Genomic DNA, 9912 nt, shown 5'->3' with positions numbered 1-9912 from the left:
GGAATGAGCTTTAGATTCGAACAAACACACCAGCACAGTGTATATATGGAGAAGCAGTGACACTGCTGCTGTCTCCACAGTGACAAATATGCTAATGGAGCTCCCCCTGCCTGAATGGTCTGTCCGGGTTTCAGAGAGTCTGAAAACCAGGCAGATGATTCAGAACCTGGACTGTCCAGAAGAATCCCATGCAGGTGGCAACCCTAGAGGACATAGCTCCCAACTGTCCCTAATTTCGAGGGACTGTCCCTGATTTGGAGCAATGTCCCTCTGTTCCTATTTGTCCCTCATTTTGATCTGATCTATACAGTTGTACATAAAATGCACTTTTTATCTTTCAAAAAGTGTTTCCCAGTGCTAAACCTTTCATTCAAATTCTAAATTGCTGCATTTGTAAATGTTAAAAGCCCATATAAAGTAATAGTAGTGGCAAAAAAAGCCCTTGTGGATTTAATTAACCTTTTTTTTGGATAATTCTCACTTAAGAGGGTGTGGCAGGGGGTGTGTCCTATCCCTACATACATTTTCTAGTAGGTGTCCCTCATTCCCATCTCAAAATGTTGGGAGGTATGTGAGGGGACACTATGCACGCCACATTACTATTCTCTTTGGAGTGCCCAAAGGTATCTGTTACAATCCTATGGTGAATGTTAAAAAATATTTACATGCCTGCCAAAGCCTCTGATCAGTGCTGCTTATCAGTGCCACCTCATCATTGCCAATCGGTACTGCCTCACGAGTGCCCATTAGTGCAGCCTCATCAGTGCCTATCAGTGAAGGAGAAAACGTACTTATTTACAAAGTTTTGTAATAGAAACAAATAAAAACTTTTTTTTATTTGTTTCTGTTTCTTTTTTTCTTTAGGAAAAAAAGAAAAAAAAGCTCAGTGATGATTGCATACCACCAAAAGAAAGCTCTATTTGTGGGGAAAAAAATTATAAAGATTTCATATGAGTACAGTGTTGCATGACTGCGCAATTGTCATTCAAAGTGTGACAGCGCTGAAAGCTGAAAATTGGTCTGGGCAGGAAGGGGGTAAAAGTGCCCAGTAGGCAAGTGGTTAACCACTTCCCACCCGGTCTATAGCAGAATGATGGCCGGGAAGTGGTTCTGTTATCCTAACTGGGTGTCATATGACGTCCAGCAGGATAACATGCCAACGCACGCCTGTGGGGGCATGCAGCATGGCGATCTCGAGTGCGGTGTGTCAGTGCATTGATTATCAGCACAGCCCTCTCAGATGTGCAAAAAACACTACCAATCAGTGCCCAGCATTCCCCCAATAAAAAACCCTTCAAGTGCCCATCAGTACCTCATTATCAGTGCTGCACATCAGTGCCACCTGTCAGTGCCAAACAGTACCACCTATCAGTGCCAATCAGTGCCGCCTGTCAGTGCCCATCACTGCCGCCTGTCAGTGCCCATCAGTGCTGCATATCAGTGCCGCCTATTGGTGCCCATCAATGCTGCATATCAGTCCTGCCTATCAGTGCCCATCAATGCCACTTTATCAGTGCCAAATGATCAGTGCCTCCTCATTAGTGCCCGTCAGTGGAGGGGAAAACAAAATTTTATGACAAAAACTAAGAAAAACTTTATTTAGTTTGTTTATCAAAACAGTGATCAAATACCACCAAAAGAAAGCTCTATTTGTGGGAAGAAAATAATAAAAAAAATTTTTTGGGTACACTGTTACATGACCGCGCAATTGTAATTCAAAGTGTGACAGCGCTGAAAGCTGAAAATTGTCCTGGGCAGGAAGGGGCGAAAGTGCCTGGTATTGAAGTGGCTAATATCACTTTACGAATAATGACTGGATTTTTTGGATCGAATCTTAGCAATTTTGATAAGAAAAGTTAATTTTGACAAGGCTTCAAGAACTCAATGGCCATAATAGTATATACCCCCAAAGTATAACCTTATCCCCACTACTCTCACCCCCCCCCCCTCAAGTCTCATCCTCCCAGCTCCGCTATAGAGCCTCATTTGTCGCATCCTGTGTAAAATAATATTTAATTTGTCCTAATAGTGTCATAGTGCTCCATAACCCATATTGCTTACCCTACGCCCTTTGTTATATCATTGTCCCTCTTCTCTCGAGTAGCAGACAGTGGCATTATACCTTCCCCTCTTATTCGTTAATATACATTCATAAACAAAATATTACCAATAATATTTATACTCAATTTTTATATGCATTCCCTCACACCCACCCCCCCGCCCTCGCACCCCAACTGTGGATACACCTTACATATACTTATACACAGTGTAATTCACATATAATACACAGTAACCTGTGGCGCATTAATCCCCATTCCTGTTGATACATTATACCCCCCTACTCATCCCCCTCCCGTTTCCCCCCTCTTCAACCATTAATAACCTGTGGCAAAAACAGTACAAAGCAGAGCAAAACAGCCAGAACCCAAAAAAAAAAAAAAAAAAAGGTTTATAAAGGTGGCCATATGCTATAGAATCTAATTGTACAATCTCCTTTAGATTTATCAGAATTATATAATAGGAGGACCCACCTATCGATCCAATCCAGCAGGCCCTCACACAACATCACTGATGGTAGATATAAAGGACATTGTAAAATCAGATTGTACAGTGTGTGGTTACCTTAACCCCTTCTTGTCTCCTCCACCTGGTCCTTTAAGAGCTTCTAAATTCCGGGAGGCAGACATTCGGGTCATGTAACCACTGTGATTGGCTGTTGTAGCAATCACATGATCAGAAAGCTCCCAATCACAATCTGGAGATTTCTGTTCCCTGCCAATGAACTTTGCTGGGGGCGTGCGCCCTCGGCACAGAAATGTGCTTACATAGGGATGCATATAGGCATTAAAGCCCGGCCACTGTTAGGCCGCATATATGCACCACGTTGGTGAGAAGAGGTTAAAAGAAGAAGTAGGAAAGAAGGTGGAAATAAAATAAAAAAGTGGTATAGTAATTAAATGTATTCATAAAAGATCTGGAGGGTGGGGTAAACAGCTAAATCTCTGTATTTACGGACGATCCTAAGCTAAGCAGGGCAATAACTTCTCAGCAGCATGTGGAAACCTTGCAAAAAGTTATGAACAAATTAATGGGGCGGGCAACTACATGGCAAATGAGGTTTAACGTAGAAAAATGTAAAATAATGCATTTAAATGTCAAAAATATGAATGCAATCTACTCACTAGGGGGAGAACCTCTGGGGTAATCTAGGATGGAAAAGGACCTGGGGGTCCTAGTAAATGATAGGCTCAGCAACAGCATGCAATGCCAAGCTGCTGCAAGCAAAGCAAACAAAATATTGGCATGCATTAAAAAAGGAATTAACTCCAGAGATAACACGATAATTCTCCCACCCTACAAGACTCTGGTCCTTCCTCACCTAGAATATGCTGTCCAGTTCTGGGCACCAGTTCTCAGAAAGCATGTACTGGAAATGGAGCGAGTACAAAGAAGGGCAACAAAACCAATAAAGGGTCTGGAAGATATTAGTTATGAGGAAAGGTTGTGAGCGCTGAACTTATACTCTGGAGAAGAGATGGTTGAGAGGGGATATGATTTAAATTTACAAATACCATACTGGTGACCCCACAATAGGGATAAAACTTTTCCACACAACGGAACATAAAAAGATACGTGGCGGTGGTCTCAGTGGGGGGGCATCGATAATTAAAAAAAACTATTAGATAAGCACCTGATGACCGCAACATACAGGGATATACAAAGTACTATTGACATAAACGCACACATACAGTGCTTTGGAAAAGTATTCACCCCCCTTGGCACTTTTCGTGTTTTGTTGCCTCACCACCTGGAATTAACATGGATTGTTAAAGGATTTGCATCATTTAATTTACAGAACATGCACACAACTTGGAAGATTTTTTTTTTTTTTTTTTATTGTGAAGCAAACAACAAATAGGACAAAATAAGAGAAAAAATCAATGTGCATAACTATTCACCCCCCTTAAGTCAATACTTTGTAGAGCCACCTTTTGCGGCTATCACAGCTCTAAGTCGCTTTGGATAAGTCTCTATGAGCTTGCCAAATCTTACCACTGGGATTTTTACCCATTCCTCCTTGCAAAACTGCTCCAGCTCCTTAAAGTTGGATGGATTGCTTTTGTGAACAGAAATCTTTAAGTCTGACCACAGATTTTCTATTGGATTGAGGTCTGGGCTTTGACTAGGCCAAACCAACACATTTACATGTTTCCCCTTAAACCACTCAAGTGTTGCTTTAGCAGTGTGTTTGGGGTCATTGTCCTGCTGGAAGGTGAACCTCCGTCCTGGCCTCAAATCACACACAGAGTGGTACAGGTTTTGCTCAAGGATATCCCTGTATTTAGCACCATCCATCTCTCCCTCAACTCACCAGTTTCCCAGTCCCGGCTGCTGAAAAAGATCCCCACCTCATAATGCTGCCACCACCATGTTTCACCCTGGGAATGGTGTTCTTTGGGTGATGTGATGTGTTGGGTTTGCACCAGATATAGCATTTTCTTTGATGGCCATAAAGTTAAATTTTAGTCTCCTCAGACCAGGGCACCTTCCTCCATACATTTTGGGATTCTCCCACATGCCTTTTCACAAACTTGCTGAAAGTAATGGCTTTCTTCTGGCCACTCTGCCATAAAGCCCAACTCTATGGAGCATACGGCTTATTGTTGTCCTATGTACAGATACTCCAGTCTCTGCTGTGGGACTCTGCAGCTCCTTCAGGGTTACCTTGGGTCTCTGTGCTGCCTCTCTGATTAATGCCCTCCTTGCCCGGTCCGTGAGTTTTGGTGTGCGGCTGTCTCTTGGCAGGTTTGCTGTTGTGTCATGTTTTTTCCATTTGGTTACGATTGATTTGATGGTGCTACTAGGGATCATCAAAGATTTGTATATTTTTTTATAACCTAACCCTGAGTTGTACTTCTCAACAACATTGTCCCTTACTTGTTTGGAGAGTTCCTTGGTCTTCATGGCAGTGTTTGATTAGTGGTGCCTCTTGCTTAGGTGTTGCAGCCTCTGGGGCCTTTCAAAAAGGTGTGTATATGTAATGACAGATCATGTGACACTTAGATTGCACACAGGTGGACATCATTTCACAAATTATGTGACTTATAAAGGAAATCGGTTGCACCAGAGATTTTTATGGGCTTCATAACAAAGGGGTGAATACATTTGCACATGCCAATTATCAGTTTTTTATTTCTTAAAAATAATTTTATGTAAATATTTTTCTAATTTTACTTCACTAACTTACACTATTGTGTTCTGATCCATCACATATAATTCCGATTAAAAAAACATTGAACTAAAGGCTGTAATGTAACAAAATAGGTAAAAAGCCAAGGGGGTGAATACTTTTGCAAGGCACTGTACATAGGTTGGACTTGTGTCTTTTTTCAACCTCACCTACTATGTAACTATGTAATGAGGGAGGTGTGAAGCTGTTATAGCTGCAAAGGGTGGGCCAATTCAATATTGAACCCCACGGTCTAAGACGCCTTTAAAGTTCATGTGCGTGTAAAGGCAGGCGTCACAATATTTTTGACAATATTGTGTATCTCCAGTAGACAGGTTCTCTTGAACTGATAAAGCTCCCAGTACATCAGTAAACAGACACGTTGTTGTAACGGAGAACATGCAAATTCTTGTCAACTATTCCGATCCGCAGTTATTAAAGACATACATTTTCTGATGAGAAGTTTCACGCCTGGAGGTACACTCAGGTGTTGGAGAGATTTTCATTTCTTAGATCTCTTGATTAGTCTTCTTTGAAGTGAAGGCAGAAAATCGAGGAAAATCGAGGATTAAGGTCGGGTTTACACTGGTGCGACATGACACTCCTCCTACTTTGGATCCGACTTTGCCCTGCGACTTGAAGTCAGAGATGCGTCTGACTTCAATTAACAGGGATCCTACTTGATTCCCCGCCAATACCAGGCACTGTGTTTGGTATGAATATTGAGGGGGAACTCCACGTCAGATTTTAAATAAAAAACCGGCATAGGTTCCCCCTCCAAGATCATACCAGGTCCTTCGGTCTGGTATGGATTTTAAAGGAAACCCCCTACTCCGAAAAAAACGGTGTGGGGGGGGGTCCCCCCAAAATCCATACCAGACCCTTACACGAGCACGCAGCCTGGTCGGTCAGAAAAGGGAGTGGGGGCGAGTGAGCACCTCCCCCTCCTGAACCGTACCAGGCCACATGCCCTCAACATGAGTGGGTGCTTTAGGGCAAGGGGGGCGCATGTTGAGGAGGACAAGGGCCTCTTCCCGACAACCATGGGTGTTGGTTGTCGGGGTCTGCGGGCGGGGAGCTTATCAGAATCTGGGAGCTTCCTTTAATAAGGGGGCCCACAGATCCCGACCCCCCACCTTATGTGAATGAGTATGGGGTACACTACAGGACACCAGACCTTCCCCTCCGTTCTTATGATTTCCTTATTGATTGCTACAAAACTGGCTAGGATTGGAAGAAGTTATATAAGGGATGTCCCTGCAGCCTTCCCTTTTTTGGTAGTGTCCAATCACCTGAAGGTAGCTGCATATAGCCCAGTTATAATGGTAAAGATCCTGTGTCCTGTACTGTACAGATTTCACTGATAAGTCAAAACATTTCCTTTTCTGGAGTTACACTTTAAAGTCCCCACCTGATATGACTGTTCCCATAGCAGAATAAGAAAGGAGATGCAAGGCAGCTCATACATTAGTAGGTATTTTTTGTTCATCCAGTGGGTTCATCCATACATTCAAGGTGATTGGGGAATCCTCTCCGCTGCATCACTGTACATTGAGATTTCCTGGCTGTCATAATACACAGATTTGTGCTGCAGACTATAGCCTGCAGCACTGATTGAGATAATAGAAGTCTATGGCAAAGAGCAGCTAGCCCAGGAAAGTTGCAAATGCACTGCTCTGCACCTGTGAGCAACACATCAGTTTGAAAGCAGCCTTATAAGGGGGTTTAGAACAGTGAGGTTAGCGGGTCTGGCAGTTGTAGCTGATCTTTGTAATGCCGCATACACACAAGCGGATTTTCCATCTGAAAAATCTTGGATGGTTTTTCCGACGGAATTCCGCTCAAGCTTGGCTTGCATACACACAGTCACATAAAAGTTCGCTGAACTTTCGACCGTCAAGAACACGGTGACGTACTACACTACGAAGAGCAGAGAAAACGGAAAATTCCTATCAAAATACTTACCGTAATTTTCCTTTCCTGATGGACTCCATGGCAGCAACGTGTGGGTTAAGTCCCGCCTCCACTACCCTATATTACACCACTCCCATAAATCTTTGCTCCCTGCCCATAGCCGTGTTCGGTAACTAGCCTACTCCAGCCATTTTGGGAGGGAACTCCTGCTGCCATGGAGTCCATCAGGAAAGGAAAATTACGGTAAGTATTTTGATAGGAATTTTCCGTTTTCCTGACAGACTCCATGGCAGCAACGTGTGGGAAATAACTCGCCAAACACACTCGGGTGGGCAAAAATGCTGAACAAAAATGTATGTAACACTGTCAACCGACAGCACCTTTAAACCAAAATCAACGGAAGATAAACTGGTAGGTTCGACACAATAGTGAGCCATAAATGTATGAATGGATGACCAAGAGGCAGCCTTGCAGATAAACTCAGGAGCCACATGACGTGAAGCTGCCCAAGAAGTAGAGAGACTTCTCGTGGAATGTGCCGTAACCGCCTCAGGAGGAGCCAAGCCCTTCTCTTTAAAAGCCCACTGGATCGCCTGAACCACCCACGTGGCGATGGATCTGACCAAAGCCCAAAGGCCTTTGTTTTTACAGTGAAAAAGAACAAAAAGATAATCCGATTGCCGGAAAGAAGCTGTTGCCTCCAAGTATCGTTTCAGAATAATTCCCATGTCGAGAGGATGAAGATCCTGACTCCCAGCCGAATTAAAGGTAGGAAGAGTAATATCCTGAATTTCGTGGAAGACTGAGGTAACCTTTGGATTCGACCCCAGCATTGGCACTAGGACCACTCTGTCAGGAAAAAATGTGAGGAAAGGATCCTTTGATCCTAAAGACTGAAACTCAGAGACTCTCTTTGCTGAAGATATAGCTACCAAAAAAGATGTCATTAGGGACAATTCTTTGATTGAAAGTGTTCTGTCCAGTTGTGAGAAGAAGACGAGAACCAGCGGTAAATCCACTTGGGGAATCTAGGTTTCCTCTGTGGTCTAAGTCTAATTGCTCCTTTAAAGAATTGCTGAACCAAGGGATGTTTAGCCCAGGATACTCCAGAAAAAGCTGAAATTGCCGAGACTTGTACACGAAGAGCGCTGACAGATAGGGCAATGTCTAGTCTGGACTGTAAGAAACCCAAAACATCCTGAACCGTCAGATTACCATTAGAGCAAGACTTGGAAGACAAGTGACTTGTGAATCTAGACCAAATCCTCTCATACACCTGGTTGGTACTTTTCCTCCTTGCACTCATGAGAGTAGGAAAGGCCTCCTTGGGACAACCCAGAGCCTCTAACCTTCCCCTCTCAAAAACCAGACCCTCAGACATAGATGGGCCGGACAGGGATGGAGCTTCGAGCCCTGAGATAGAAGATCGGGTCTGAGAGGTAAGGGAATCGGATCTCTGACGCTGAGGAGCATTAGAAGCGGAAACCATGGCCTGTTGGGCCAAAAAGGTATTACAGCTATCACCTCTACTGCTTCTGATTTGAGTCTCCGCAGGAACTGTAGAATAATAGGAATCGGAGGAAAGGCGTAAGCTTTGTTGAACCGCCATCGATCCGTCAGTGCATCCACTCCGTAAGCCTGAGGATCCCGAAACCTGGAATAATACCTTGCCAGTTTCTTGTTGCAAGGAGAGGCAAATAGGTCAACCTCTGGGGAGAAACACAACGTTAGAATCCACCTGAAAACTTCCTCGTGAAGAGACCATTCGTTGTTGTCCAGATTGACTCAAGACAGGAAGTCCGCTTGGACGTTCTGCGTTCCTGGAACATAAGTTGCTGTAATGCTGACCAGGTTCTTCTGAGCCCAAGACATGATTGGCTCTATCCCCTGAAGAAGGGACAGACTCCGAGTACCTCCTTGTCACCTTATATATGCCTCTGCTGTTGTGTTGTCTAGTCTGAGAAGAACCGAAGTTCCTGAGATCAGATGACGAAAGGCTAGGAGCGCCCGGAAGGCTGTCTTTAATTCTAGAATATTCAACACCATCCCCCTGGAAGGGAAGTCCCAGGTGCCTTGTGCTACTTCCGTCAAACAGTGGGCGCCCCAGCCCCTGTTGCTGGCATCCAAAGTTATTGATATCCATGAGATGGGGAGAATGGAATGACAATTGAATAGATTCTCCTTCTGAAGCCACCAGGGCAGAGAGATTCTCATTGAAGATGTGATCCGGATAAGTTGAGTCTTGTCGCCTAACCATTGGTGAAGAAACCCTTTTTGGAATGGTCTCATCTTCCATTGGGCCCACTTCACCATTGGAATGGTGGCCACCATAGTGCCAATAATTCTCAGGCACTGAAGAGCCGGGAGATGGGAGGCTGAGAGGGCCGGACGAATTCTGTCCCGAATTACCGCTACTTTCTCTTCGGGTAATGAGATGGTGCCCTTCACTGTGTTGAAGAGTGCGCCTAGGAATACAAGAGACTGAGAAGGAATTAACTGACTCTTTTCTAGATTCAGGATCCAACCGAATTCTTGAAGAGTGGAAATAACCTGATCCTTGTGCAATAACAGACGGTCTCTGTCCTGGACTAGCAGCAGAAGATCGTCCAAATAGTGGTGAAGACGAATCCCCTTGGATCTCAATAGAGCCACTACGGCCAACAACACCTTTAAAAGACTTGGGGGGATGTTGAAAGCCCGAACGGAAGACATACGAACTGAAGATGTGGTTTTCCTACTGAAAATCGCAGAAACTGCAGAAAATCTTC

Source organism: Lithobates pipiens, unplaced genomic scaffold, assembly GCF_037356315.1.
Source record: "Lithobates pipiens isolate NorthernLeopardFrog02 unplaced genomic scaffold, aLitPip1_a1.2 Scaffold_8, whole genome shotgun sequence".
NCBI classification, from domain to species: domain Eukaryota; kingdom Metazoa; phylum Chordata; class Amphibia; order Anura; family Ranidae; genus Lithobates; species Lithobates pipiens.
This window is presented reverse-complemented; position numbering follows the sequence as displayed.